Source organism: Lathyrus oleraceus, chromosome 5, assembly GCF_024323335.1.
Source record: "Lathyrus oleraceus cultivar Zhongwan6 chromosome 5, CAAS_Psat_ZW6_1.0, whole genome shotgun sequence".
NCBI classification, from domain to species: Eukaryota; Viridiplantae; Streptophyta; class Magnoliopsida; order Fabales; family Fabaceae; genus Lathyrus; species Lathyrus oleraceus.
This window is the reverse complement of record NC_066583.1, coordinates 289,623,199-289,638,086: the sequence shown is the minus strand read 5'-3', so window position 1 is coordinate 289,638,086 and position 14,888 is coordinate 289,623,199. Positions and strand designations below refer to the sequence as shown.

Genomic DNA, 14,888 nt, shown 5'->3' with positions numbered 1-14,888 from the left:
TGAAGGTTTATACAAGAAGAGGTTCTTAGAGTTTAGAATTCTATCTTTGTATCATAACCTTGTATCAACGGATTCGGCAATAATTGATAATCAAAGTTCTCAATTTCATTTGAAATTGAGAGGGAGACGTACCCACACGCGAGGACGACGTGGGGAACTTCCTTACCAAATCTCTGCGTATCGTACTCTTACCTTATTCCTCTTTACGTTTTTCAAACTGTTTTCGCAATATTAGTTAGTGTGTGGTGATTGCTTCTTTTTCAAGACAGCAGTGGCAAGAAAACTTTAATCAAACTTCATTGTTGTTTAACATTGATCACATACACACCAACTGTTTGATAAAACGGTTAGCTAGATTTTATTCATTGGAAATAGACTTTAATGATAAGTGCATTCAATTAGTTATAACTCTGGTGTGAATTGGTTCTGTCATTCTCATTAAAATCCAGCAATTAAACTTGTGTGTCCGGCTTTCTAGTAGCGGTTCAGAATAGACGGAAGTCGATTCGGGACTGATTTTTCCGCCAACTTTGAAAACTCTGATAAAATTTCAAATCCGTTAAATTTAGAAGAGGTGATCTATTCACCCCCCCTCTCGATCACTAGCCACACCGTCTAACAGTGAAAAGTACCACTAGTACTTTCCCTATTCAACTTGAACCCCGTGATATCAGAATCAGAGTATTCTACTAAGCTGTAAGCACTACCTTTAGCATACCAAAGACCATGATGGGAGGTTCCGTTAAGATACCTCAAAATACGTTTTACAATCTTAAAGTGGGAATCTTTAAGTGATGTTTGATATCTACCACACATGCACACACTGGACATGATATATGACCTACTTGTGTTTAAATAGATTAAGGATCTGATTATACCCCTATATCTGGTTACAAAGAAATCAACTCCTCTTTCATCTTTGTCTATGAGCATCTTTGAAGCCATTGGTATTGATATACTCTTTAAATGGTTCATATCGAACTTCTTGAGAAGCTATAAACAGTATTTTGTTTGACTTATAAAAATTCCTTCTTCGGCTTGCTTGATTTGAAATCCTAAAAATTATTTTAGACAAAGAGATTCATTAGTAGACCCAAAAATGATATCATATACATAAATTTGAACTAATAGAATATGCTTTTCCTTATGCCTTATAAAAAAATGGTGTCGACTTTCCCACGATTGAATTCTTGTTTGATCAAAAATCCACTCAATCGCTCATACCAAGCTCTAGGAGCTTGTTTGAGACCATAAAGGGCTATTTCCAATTTAAAAACATGATTAGGATTATTGTGATCCTCAAAACCCGGGGTTTTGAAACATACACCTCTTTGTTTATATGGCCATGAAAAGCAAACTTAACATCCATTTGGTAAATCTTAAAGTCTATGCCGCAAGTGAATGCCAAAATAGGTCGAATAGCTTCTACACAGGCTACATGAGCATAAGTCTCCTTGTAGTTTATTGTGTCAGCTAGATTATATCCTTTTGCCACAAATCTTGCTTTATTTCTAGTAATTACACCATTTTCATCCATCTTGTTCCTAAATACCCATATTGCTCCAATGACGGTTTTATTGACTGAATGCAGAACAAGGTCCCAAACGTCATTAAGTTTAAATTAGATTAGTTCTTCATGCATAGAAAGTAACCATCCCTCATCAAGTACGGAATCAAATATGGATTTAGGTTCAATTCGAGAAATGAAAGAAGAGTACTTACATAAATTATTAATATGTGACCTAATACTTACTCCCCTTTTGATGTCTCCCAAGATTTAATCTAACGAATGGTCCTTTGTGATTGTCCAATATCGAGGTAGATGGTTTGGCGTATCTTGTTTCTAATCCTCATACAAGCTTTCATTTTTATATTATGTAATGTCCTTATCCTTTGTTGAAGGAGTAGGATCCTCTTTGGAACTCTCGTTGTCGATCAATCTTTCTGTTATTACACCTGAAACATCAAAGCCAATACCCTTCCCCTACTTTTAGGGTGGCGACTCATCAAAAGCAACATGAATTGATTCTTCTACATAAGTAGTTCTATGATTGTAAGCCCTATAAGCTTTACTCGTAAATGAGTACTCTAAGAATATACCTTCATCAGATTTTGCATCAAATTCACCAAGATTATTCTTTCCCTTATTTAAAATAAAACATTTGCAATTGAAAACTCGAAAATATTAAATAATTAGTTTTATACCGTTAAGTATATCATAGGGTGTCTTATCTAGGATGGATCGAATGATCACCCTTTTTAAGACATGGCGTGTGGTATTAATCACATACGCCCAAAAATACTCAGGTAGCCTCATTTCTCATTTATCATAGTTTGGGATAATTCTTCCAAAAAACGATTTTTACGCTCTATAACACCATTTTGTAGTGTAGTTCTCGGACATGAGAAATTATGAGCAATACCATTTTCGATGCAAAAGTTTCAAAAATGATTGTTAACGAATTCACCACCATGATCACTATGGAGAGTGATGACTTTAAAACCAAAAACATTTTGGAAAACCTTAGCAAAATCAAAAAAATCCTTAAAAGTATTATCCTTATGGGCTAAAATCAGCGTACACGTAAGTCTAGAGTAGTCATCAACAATCACAAATTCATAATAATTGCCTCTTAAACTTCTTGTATGCGAAGGGCTAAACAAGTCTAAGTGAAGAAGCTCGAGTTGTTTCAATGTCAAAATAACCTTCTTCAATTTAAACGAAACTCTCGTTCTCTTTTCCATTTGGAAAGAATCACATAACTTATATTTTAAAACCTTTATTTTACGAAGACAAACTACTAGAATTTTGAATTCTATTTTATTTAACAAGTCAAAAAACACATGACTTAAGCGTTTATGCCATAACCAAGAATCTTCACTCTTAGTTACTAAACACTTAGTACCATGCATTGAAACATCATTTAGATCAAGCTTATAGACATTTTCAATCCTATAACCCTTAAGCATAAGGTCCTTACTAGTATCATGATCAATTACACAACTAAAATTATCAAAATCTACGGAATACCCTTTGTCACATAATTGGCTAATACTTAGCACGTTGTGTTTAAGCCCTTTGAGTAACAACATACTTTCAATGGTAATTATGGAGGGATTTCTCACAATACCTTCACCAAGAATTTTACCTTTCATATTGTCTCCGTACATGACATGGACACTTACCTTTTCATCGAACTTGATGAACATGGAAGCATCTCTTGTCACGTGTCTTAAACATCCGCTATCCAGAAACCATAATATTTTTGCAGAGGAAAGACCTTCCTGTGAAAAATCAAATAAGTAATTTAGGTCCCCCAACTAGTGGGTCCTTTAGGGCTAGTTGAGTTACATTTAGGAATCCATGTCATTTTATCATTGGGAACTTGAATGTTCCTAACATAACAAAGAGGCCTAATGTGACCCTTATCTCCAAAATAATAGAAAATAGCTTTAGATGGAATTATTCTTCTATTTTGTTTAATAACATGAGGATTTTTCCTAAAAACCTTCCCTCTTTCAGTCGATGCACTAGAAAAAGTACAAGATAGTGAGATAGCATGTCTTACTTGTCCCTTAAGAGTTTCAATTTCAAGTTTTAAAATTGGACACTCAACACATTCCACAACTTCCATCTTTTCAACTAAAGTATCTGAAAGATTACAATGCTCATCCATTAGATATGCATGCTCTTCCTTGAGAGATTCTAAATTAAAATTAATATTATTTATCTCCTCTTCAAGTTTTTAAATCATTTCTTTTTGGAGAGAAATTTTCTTAAACCCTTTTATAGAATCAACATACATATCATTGAATGCATTCGATAATTCACTATAAGTTTACTCATTTTCATAATCAGAATTATATACCTTTGAAGTTCCAATTTTCTTATGTGCCATCAAGAAAAAGTTGGCACACTCATCATCTGAAATCGAGCAAGAATCAGAGGAGGAGATCTCATCCCCTTCTTCCCACATGATGTAGGCTCTACGACCTTTAGAATTATTTCCCTTCGTCTTGTAGAAATCCTTGTATTTACTTTTATGATGTTTGGTGAGACTTTGATAGGTGGTTTTATAGTGTCCCAATTTACAAAATTCATAACATGTGATATCATCATCACCTTTCTTGTGATCTTTCTTGGGTGGATGAGTATTTCTAAAAATTCACTAGACCTTTATTTGTATGCTTAAGCTTGTTTCTCTTAAGATATCTATTGTAGCGTCTGAAAAAAAACCCATTTCTTCCTTTTTGGAAACTTCTTCATTCGAATTGTCACTTTCTTCCTTTGACCTCTTCCGTTTAGAATGTGAAGCTTTAAAGTAAATATATTATTTCTCTTCTTTACATTTCTCTTTATTTTTCAATTTTACTTCTCTATCGGCGAGTAGTTTCATCTTATTCTCATACTCGACTGACTTTCCAAACATTTTTGTAATATCCAAAGTATTAAGATCATTTGATTCTTTTATAGCAGTTACTTTTGGTTGTCACTCCCTGCACATAGATCTTACTATTTTGTTAGTAAAATCTTTGTTGGATGTAATATCCCATATTCCCTTAAATGCATTATTTATTATCAATTCAGATCAACTGAGTTTATATGTACTCTATCTCTTGTCAGTTGGAACAATTTGAGCTTCTATATGCTTTAAATGTTGTTAGTTGGGACAAATATAATAATCAGTGGACTCTGAAGAGATCAATCCTTATTAAAAGAGATGGACCATTATTAATAAATACAAGATGGGACATTTTGATAAAATTAATAATTGGTCAATTGGTACTAGAAGACAAAATATCAATTGAGATATTTTGTTCCCACTACTTAATATTATATTATATATATTATTTATATGTTATATAATTATGTGATGGATATTAAAAGAAAAAGAAGAGATAACAACAAGAAGAGAAATCATAATAAGAGAGAAAGAAAGAAAATAGGAAAAGAGAAAAGAGAGAGGTTGAGGAAGAAGGGAAGAAGAAGAGGAAGGCCATGAAGGAGCTATTATCATCATCAACAACAATTTCATTTCATCATCTTCAACATTTCTTCTTAAGCAAGATGAGTTCTTATATAGGGTTTAGCCTTTAGGTGGGAAATATATGACTTGGGAGTTAGGGTTGTGTTGATTCTATGATGAATTGTTGTTGTTCATACTTGTCCATGCCTCTAAGTATTAATACTATGTTATTGTTGTTGTTATTGTTGTTGTTATTAGCTTTGATTTCATTGTTGTATGTGTGTGGTGTTTATTGAAGATTATACCTAATAATCAATGGAATGGTGTGAGTTTATGTTTTGGAATGGTTTAATATTGATAGAGATGGAAGAACACATGTTTAGAAGTGAGGTTTTAAAGAAAAACTACACTAATGTTTAGAAGTGTGGTTTTAAAGAAAAACTACAGTGACAATTGATTACACTTGTCATACAATCGATTGCACCTCCCAAAATAATGTTAAAATTGGTATTTTTGAGAAATCCTTCAGTGACAATCGATTTCATAAATAATCAATCAATTTTCATTCCCATAAATGTTTTTTTCGTTTGGTAGAATATTTGTGAGCATTAGTGCAATCGATTGTGCCTGTGTAAGAATCAATTGTCACCCCTGTTTTATGCAAAAATCCCTTTGTTTAGTGGTTCTAATGCATCTTAGGAGTCCCATAACTTGCACCATGATATGTATGCATTAGGTTAACATTAATCGGTAAAATTACATGAGATCGAGCAGACTTTAACCTAGAATCCCGATTAGGTTAAATGATTGGTTAATGAGTTTTGTAACTCGGAATGAGGTGCGAATGGATGCGTTAGGAAGCTAACGTAAATGACTGTCAAATAGAGAGATATCTCTATGACTTTTTTCACTGAATCCTTTCCCTTTTGAGTCCTGTGAACCCACACCATAGGATGATCGGACGGATGTTGTATGAACTTGGAAGTAGAATAAGTTAGATTGAGGCGGGTTGTGCGATAACCTTGTCGATGGTTTTGTAATGTGTATGTGAACAAGTGGGATTTATGTATGTTATGAACCATTTTATAATACCTGTTATATATTGTTGGTTGCGATGTTTGTGTATGTATGCATAACATGATTCAAACCTTATGGTGATGAGTGAGGAAACTTAGGAGTATAACTCGATTAATGACTTAGAAAATATAACTTAGGTTGTAAAATGACTTAAGTGGTGATGCTTGGATGCATGGTACCTCAGTGTGTATCCCCGACAAGCATTCTCCTGATTAATGAACCAATAAGCTTTGTATGGAACATGTGGATGGGTGGATATGATTACCTGAGAATTTATGTGTAACATGAGATTTGGTTTGACATTTTGGTGAGGAACCTTTATTCTTAAAGTCATATTTGGTGAGGAGCCTTACTCCGAAAGTCATATTATTATTGTGAACCCTAATTACGTATTCGGATAGTGATGTGTACATGCCATTTCAGAGGCTTATGTATAGTGGTAAATGGGGTTGTGACATTAATGATTCATGCCTCAATTGGCTTTGAGTCTTAACCATGAAGGAAATGGGGGTAAGGTGGACACCTAAGTGTATTAGAGTCTCATACTGTTAAAGATACTTCATGTGGGTTCGAGACCCATATGAGTGACGGTCGCTTGAACTGGTTTTGAGTCCTATAGAAGGCCTGGTATCCACTACAAAAGTCAAATCACATGGGCATGTGTGAACCAAGTATGGCCTAGACGTAGGTCCGTTTGAGGATTGATGTTTCATGGCTTCCAAATAGTGATCGACTGAGTTATGAGAACTCATGTGATATGTTTCCATACATTACGGATATCCTTTTAATACTTAAGTCTTGGTTACATGGTGTGAGGGATACACAAGTAACGAAAGATGAAGACTTGAGTTAGAATTTGATTAGAAACCCTGTAGAACCAAGTGGACTCATAAGATAGGAGAACTTATTAATATTATTATCTCATCCCATTATCGTTATTGTTTTTCAGATTTTATCTGCACGTTGAACCCAAGAGAAGTTGTGGGATGATGTTTCAAAGGATTTCGGCTGTTGTAATCTTCCGATGTGGGTTTGCGTATAATAAATATATTATACGTAGTTCTTAGATTTTATTTTTAGGAACTATTGTATAACATGTTCCATAGATGTATTTAGTTTGGACATGTGTATATAATGATGCCATTAGACTCTTTTGTTTTGTCAGTACCAAAAATTAACACTTGTATGATATTATTCTAGATATATATTATACGGGTTGTTACAATTGGTATCAGAGCAGGTCGATTCTCGACCTAGCCTTGAAACATCATAAGCAAATCGTTTCCTACCCCGTATGTGTGTTTAGTCAACATGATTCTTAATATCAAAGTATGTAGTATTGGGCATGATCAACCTAATTCTACGTGTGTGGTAGGATCATGGTTGAGAGACCATGAGGACTCTGAAGGTTGGGTAGAGCTAGTGCTTTTAGGGTACATTCAAGCCAAGAGTTATAAAGTAAGAAAAAATTATTAACTAATATGAAGTCTTAGTAAGAGTTGCGATTCAGGTAATGTGGAATTGAAGGGTGGTGTATGGTCCAAGCAATCTTGTAGTTCTAATGGAGTCGGGAAGTTGAGAATTTCTATCTGATGAATTTGTCAGAGTTTTGAGAAATATGGAAATTTGTTAAGTAGCACAAGATTGACCCACTGGTATGGAATAAGTATTATAAGTAATCCCATACAGTGAAGGAAGAATGACGATTTTGTTACATGTATGACATAAGGTCTGGAAGTGAGGTAGTATATTGGTATTTCAACTTCTAAGGTCATTAGAGCATCTTGGAAGAACGAGAGTACTTCAGAGAATGTGTTTAGAATGGTACCTTCCAAGTGGTTAAGGGTTCGAGAGATAGGGAAGTTTAGCATCTTTGTAAGGGTCTAATGCAGTGGTGAAGTGTAAGAGGAGGCTAAAGGACATGACTGCCTATTCCAAGTGGAACATGTATGCACTAGGAAAAGGGTGGGAGATAAACCAAGTATACACAGTCTTAGAAGGGAGGTCATTATGGAGATGTTGAGTTTCCCAAGGATCGGTTCAAAGAGATTTGAGTCGAAGAGAGAATAAGCATTATATAACAAAGGAAGTTCTAGTGGGATTGGTTGAAGGAGATTTGTGTAGATGAAAAGAGCAAGTAATTTGGATTCAAGGAATACTAGTAGAATGGTTCTATAATTGGATTTAAGAGAATTACCTTAGAAGAAAAGAGAATGCAGAGTGGGAAGCAGTGTAAACTTTATAATATGATTATTGTAGAGGAATGCATTTTGGATAAAGATATAATGGGATCATAAGGTTTCATTGAGGTTAAGATAGGAACATGTAGTTGATGATTGTTCACATGTGAAGATTCTAGAGTAAGAGGTGAAATGGATAAAGTTATACCTTGGTATTAAGAATGTGTGACAGTAGCATTATGGTCATAGGTGTGTGTAATTAATTACCTTGTTCTGAGATGGTTGTGGAGTATCACATTCTTCATTTCGAGCAGTGAGTTTTATGTTCTGAGAAGTTGGAGTATGTGGTAAGCAACAAAAGATAAGCCAAACTTAGGTACGAAACTAAGTGTGCAACATGAAACATATTACATAGTATGATCTAATGAGTAGGTGACAAGGATTGTCAGTTTAAATTCATTTAGATAAGTAGATTTTGTATGATGAAGCGTGTAGAAGATGTTTGGTTCGGAAGAGAATCCAAGTCGGTAAGTGTGTTGGAATGTGAAGATTCATCTTGAGTGCATCTTATTTGGGTTTCAAGAGTAGGAGTGGCTTATTGAAAGTCAAGTTGTTATTCATCTTCCTAAGTAGTGTTTGGGTTGGTTGATTGCAGAGTATGATGTTATGCCTTGTTGGAACTAAGTATATCCCAAATCTCATTGATATACCGTTATGGATGTGTGGGATTGAGAATGGAGTTGGAAGTTATGGAAAGCCAACTTGATAGTTTTGAAAATTGGAAATTTTGAAGGTGTACTGCATAGTTGATCATCTGTAGTGATGTCAAAGAAGTTAGATGTTGGGGAACCAACCTAGTGAACCATACTCGGTGAGAGTATGTTTTTGGTGTATCACTATTATGACTAATGAGAACCATAAGGAGTGAAGCTGGAAGGGACTTACCAAGTAGTGATCTCGAAGAGATCGTTTTAGTATCTTATATGTGTTAGTAAGGTGTGAAGTGGTTAGTCATGGTATGACACTAGATAACTCTCTCAGATTTCATGGCCTCAGATGCAGACCCCCCATGAGAGTGGTGCTTAATGTATACAATGATACTCTACCGTATTGAGAGGATTTGAGAGTTATACTTCCAGGGAAGAGCGAGAGTCGGACATTTATGAAGTTAAGCATGTAACTTGGATTGTATATGAGTGAGAACTCGAGCTAGAATTACGGGAGATGGGGGGAGGTTTGAGATGAATGGCTTTAGGTAGGAAGTACATTTTCATCTCCAGATGTGTGACTGTATTATGTGACTGTATGAGTAGTATGATAATTCATAGTTGCATCCTAGATTGTTTAAAGTTCCTTGAGAGAGTTGTCTCGTCGATGACATGAATTCCTTGTTGGTATTATTCTCCAGTTGGTTGTTATATTTCTCCATATTTGTGTAGGTAAGAAGGTTATTATTTTTGGGAATGATTGGTAAGGTTCTGGCATGATTTTGGGGAGAAGATGCTCAGAGGGGAGTATGGATTTTCTACGAAGTTTTATAAGCTAGTCAGTAGTATTTGTGTATCCCAAGTGTTCCATGGTGTTCAATTGGAAATTGCACAATAAAGAGTTTTGGATAGGAGAGAATTGTGAAGTCTTATGGAGGATCAGAGAGGTAACTACTCGTAGGAATGTAAGTAAGACAATCTCGTGCTAAGTGTGTTATCTTATTGGAGTAGTACGAGAGAAGTTAAGCATCAAGTGTAGGTACTCGTAGTTTATAGAATCAGGTCAAGTGAAGTTGATAAGGATATCAATATATGGATTATAAAGTTTGGCATAATTTCTTAGGGACTTATAAAAGGAGAGTCATCAGTATTGTGTGTAGTAAAGGAATCAGTAAATCCCCTTATGATGTTATTAAAGTGTGGACTATCCTATGAGACTAAAGTGTTGTGGTTATGGTTTTGGTTAACTCAGTGTAGGAAAAGGAAGTCGTGGATTCCGGAGGGATTTACGACCAAGTGTTTCAGAGTGGTATGTCAGTACGTCAGATGAATTAAGTAGGGGAAATGTTAGAAGTTAAATAAATTTTAGAATAAGAATATGATTAAGACCAGTGATAGCGTGAAAAGGCATCATGTCTTTAGACTCGTTTCGCATGTTATTTATCATTATTTTACTATGTTTTGTCGTTGTTACGTCTTGTTCTGTCTGTGTTTCAGGTACTTGTTGATTATAGAGCATATGCGTGTACGAAGCGGAAAAGGGAGTGAAATGGTGAAGAAAAGTGCAAAAATGCAGCATTCTAGTGCATGGCATTCGCCATGGCCTGATGGCGTCCGCCATGGCACCAGGACACGTCAGCCCTTCATTTAAAGCTCATGGTGACCGCCATGAGCCTTATGGCGACCGCCATCTACCTGCAATAACAGAATGTGTGAAAGTGGGTTGGATTCACTCATTCCCACTTCTCTACTTTTCCTCAACCACTTTGGAACGTGAGTGAAGAAGCTTCACATGTTGTAACTCTATATAAGACACCCTTGTATCTAGTTTTCGATATCCGGAGATAAAGGCGAAGCGTTGTCAGTTTAGTTTTAACATAATTTATATTTTCAAGTGATAATCACTCGATTGAGCGATTACCACACACTAGTTTTAGGATTTACTTGTACTCTTGGATCAACAATCTTGTCATTTTAATTGAATGATTTACTTTCAGTCTCACATTTATTTTCCCGCATTTATGGGTTCTTTATTAGAGTACTTTAATATTATTGATATCACATTCTATAAGTATTTAAGTATGATGTTTTCAATTGCAATTACTATGGTTAAGTTGTTTTCAATTAAGTTCATGTCTAGCTAAACCCTTTGAGTCCGGTCTGTGAGGATCGTCGTTTCCGATGGGACTCGGTAATGAAATTGGTTTAAGAACTTTATTAAATTCAGTTATGGTCTTTGTTTCTAAGTTAAAACTAATATGATTTGTCAAGAGAGTGAGGATCAATTAATGTTCGAGTTGGCACTATGAGAGCGTGGGGGTCGAACCAGATAGTAGGAACGAGGCATCGATCCTAAAGAGGGCGAGAGCGTTTTAGGCATCGATTAGGACTTCTTCAGTTTTCAAAATGCATTTCTTATTTAGAATGGGCGAGCGAGAGAAAAATCTCATGGTTAGGAAGCGTGGCTTTATTCAATAGCGCGAGAGTGTGAGGTTTAGTCTTTAAACTAATATTTTCTACTTAACACAATTTAACCACGAGTCTAAGTCAATTTGTTGCTAAGTCCCTGAGGTGCGCGGAATCCACATTCTGGTCTCTCTCTCTTTATTATCTTATTTTCTAAATTAACTTTAGTTTCCGTTTTTATTCATTTAATCAAAGAATTCATTCGCCTTAGCTTTACATATCATCGATAAATAGCATTAGTTTGATTACTAGTCCATGTGGGTTCGATATCTTTTAAAACTACGCGATAGACTGTGCACTTACAATTAGTAATTGTTGAAAAGTATATCTTCGGCAAATATTTTTATATCGTATCCACAGAGATTGGTTGATATTACTGCCGTTCTATAATCCGATTTGTTATAAGTTTAGAAAGTAACAAAGTTGTTTTGGTTGGAAATTTATCTTGTGAGTAAATGTCACTAAAAACAGTAAAATGGTTTTTATCTAATGTAAAAGCTTGGCAAGATTGGAGTTCACTATTTCAAATGCTTATGATTCCTTATGATAAATAAATAGATTCAAGATTATTGATGATGTTCAAGTATCCTCTCAAAATCATTTATGTCTAAATGATATTGTGATAATCACTATATTGATCCTTAGACAATCTCTCCACCTAACTATCAATATAGAAATCTTTAATGCTTAATACCAAAGAAGAGTAATGAATAAATCTATCTCTACAACTTATTCACTACTTGAAAATCTGTTTTATGTCAAGACTCAAATAATCTCTCTCGACAACTACTCAAATCTGGTTTTCAACTTAGGGCAAAAACAGTATTCAATACATCAACAATCTTTATCATATATATAAATCAAATGGAATACATAAACATATGAGAATAGCTACTACCTCCAATCTTGACAAAAGGGAGTTTAGCTCCTCATCATCATTGTTACACAGCAGAATGTTAAAGAAGAAAAACTCTGTTTTCTCTCTTACAAAAATCTCTCAATGTCAATGTGTGAATAGTAATGAATGAAAATCCTAGAATAATGTATTTTTCTTTACAAAAAGGGTTGACATTTCCCTAATTGGTCATTCTCATCCAAAGCAGAAAAGCTATTCCAAGGCAGACACCAAAATGGCAACAGCTTTTTCTGCAAGACAACACTTTTGGCCCTTAACCAGCTTGCTGGATTCGCAGCCTTCGCGGCGCGAACTGTTGCTTATCCAGCTTCCTTGTTTGGCAAGCTTCATCCAAGATGTGGTGTTGCATTCCAAAGCCTTCTCATCCAAAAATTCTACAAAACTAACAAATATGTGAAATAACTATTCAAAACAAAATAAATTAAACCTAATTGCATTTATACAAAATAGTGAGAACAAAAATGTGTAATTACATCAAAACTTGGTAAAAGGGACCAATAAAATGATATAAAAAGTAGTATTAATTGGTCCCTAACAGTAATCCGACGGGCTTATATAGTCATGTGATCAAGTTTTTGGCGCCGTTGTCGGGGACTAATTTAGTCAATATTGTAATTCCGTTGTTGCGCAGTATAGACTAAGGCAACTTTTATTTTATTTACCCTTCTAAAGCGTCAATCGTATGCCAAGTATTCACTCACAAGGCGAAAAACTATAACAACTAGTTATCGAAGTCGAGCATTTTATTAACTTACAACGCCGAATTCATAATTTCCGAATTAAGTACAATCTTCCTTTTCCAAAACCAAAACCAGAATCTAAACCAGTTATGGTTGAAGGACCACAAAACCGTCCTCTTAAGTATTATGTTGTTCCTTAGCAGGAGGAACCACACAACAACTTTGCTGCCCCTGCCATTGAACGAAACGATTTTGAATTTAAACCTTCGTTATTATCAGCCTACAACAGAACCAGTTCTCTAGTAGTCCTACAGATGATCCGAACCTTCATTTATCAGTGTTTATGAAGTACGTAAACACAGTAAAAGCAAATGGTGTCAGCCCCGAAGTAATAAGATTATGTCTTTTCCCTTTTTCTTTAAGAGATAGAGCTAGAGCTTGGCTCCAGTATCTACCACTCAATTTTGTCACTACATGGAATGAGTTGAATAAAGTTTTCTTAGCGCAATATTTTCCACCAAGCAAGACGACTATGCTAAGAGCCCAAATCAACGGATTTAGGCAGAAAGACAATGAATCCTTTTTCGATGCTTGGGAGAGATACAAGGACATGATGAGACTTTGCCCACACCATGGACTTGAGAAATGGATGATTATCCATACTTTCTATAATGTATTTTGTATAACACTAAGATGAATTTAAACGCTGCAGGTGGCGGCACTTTAATGGACAAACCTTATGAAAACGCCTATTAACTTTTTGAAAACATGGCGCAAAACCATTTCCAATGGGAAGGTGAGCGAACTACTACAAAAAAGGCAACTACGAAGACCAGAATGTACGAAGTCAATGGTATATACCACATCAATGCTAAAGTGGATGCTCTTACTCAAAAGATTGAGAACTTAACCATAACCCCAACAGTTGTCGTAGCTGTTCTGGCACCCAACTCCGAATTATGCGGAACCCCTGGGTACACTAATGTCGAATGTCAATTATTGGCTGATATTCCTATCGACCAAGTAAATTATGCCCAAGGAAACCCATATTCCAACACCTACAACTTTGGCTGGAGAAATCATCTGAACTTTGCTTATAAAAATAACAATGCTTTGTTTGCACCAAACCCAACACCTATTGTACCTCCAAGTTATCAAAAAGGAAGCCTTACTTCTCCATAAGCACCTAGGAAGTCAAATCTCGAACTCATGATGGAAAACTTCATGAACTCCCAAGTTCAACAAAACAAATATTTCGCTAATCAAAATGCTCACATGAGTGAGTTGATGAAACAAATGTCGAGTAAGCTTGATGTTATGGCTACCCGTAACAAAATGTTAGAAACCCAAATTTCTCAAGTAGCCCAACAACAAGCAGCAACAAAAGCCCCAACTGGAGCATTTCCAGGTCAACCTCAACCAAATCTAAAAGGTCACGCTAACGCTATCACGCTACGAAGTGGGACAAAATTAGATTGACCAGTTGACCCAAGAATTCAAAATCCAGCCATGTATCGAAACTCTGGTAAAGCAACTGAAACGGTAACAACCGATGGTCAGCCGATAAAACAAAAGGATAACAAAGAGAAAGAAAAAAAAGAATAGGCCGTAGAGAAAGAAAAACCTTATGTGCCTCCACCACCATACAAACCACCAATACCTTATCCTCAAAGACTTGCTAAGTCTAAAAATGAAGGACAATTTAAGAAATTCGTAGAACTTCTGAAACAACTGAATATCACTATACCTTTTAGAGAAGCTATTACACAAATTCCCTCATATGCTAAGTTCCTTAAAGAGATCTTATCCAATAATAAAAAGTTTGAGGATAATGAGATTGTTACACTTACTACTAAGTGTAGCGCTATAATCTAAAACAACATACCTCCTAATCT

At 35.3% G+C, this 14,888-nt stretch overlaps 1 non-coding gene across 1 annotated transcript; it reads right to left on the bottom strand.

Annotated features, from left to right (window-relative positions):
* Positions 1-13,525: 13,525 nt before the first annotated feature.
* On the bottom strand, positions 13,526-13,632 carry LOC127090181 (small nucleolar RNA R71). Its single transcript, XR_007791710.1, has one exon. It is a non-coding gene; the product is annotated as a small nucleolar RNA R71 (small nucleolar RNA).
* Between the last annotated feature and the right edge of the window lie 1,256 nt (positions 13,633-14,888).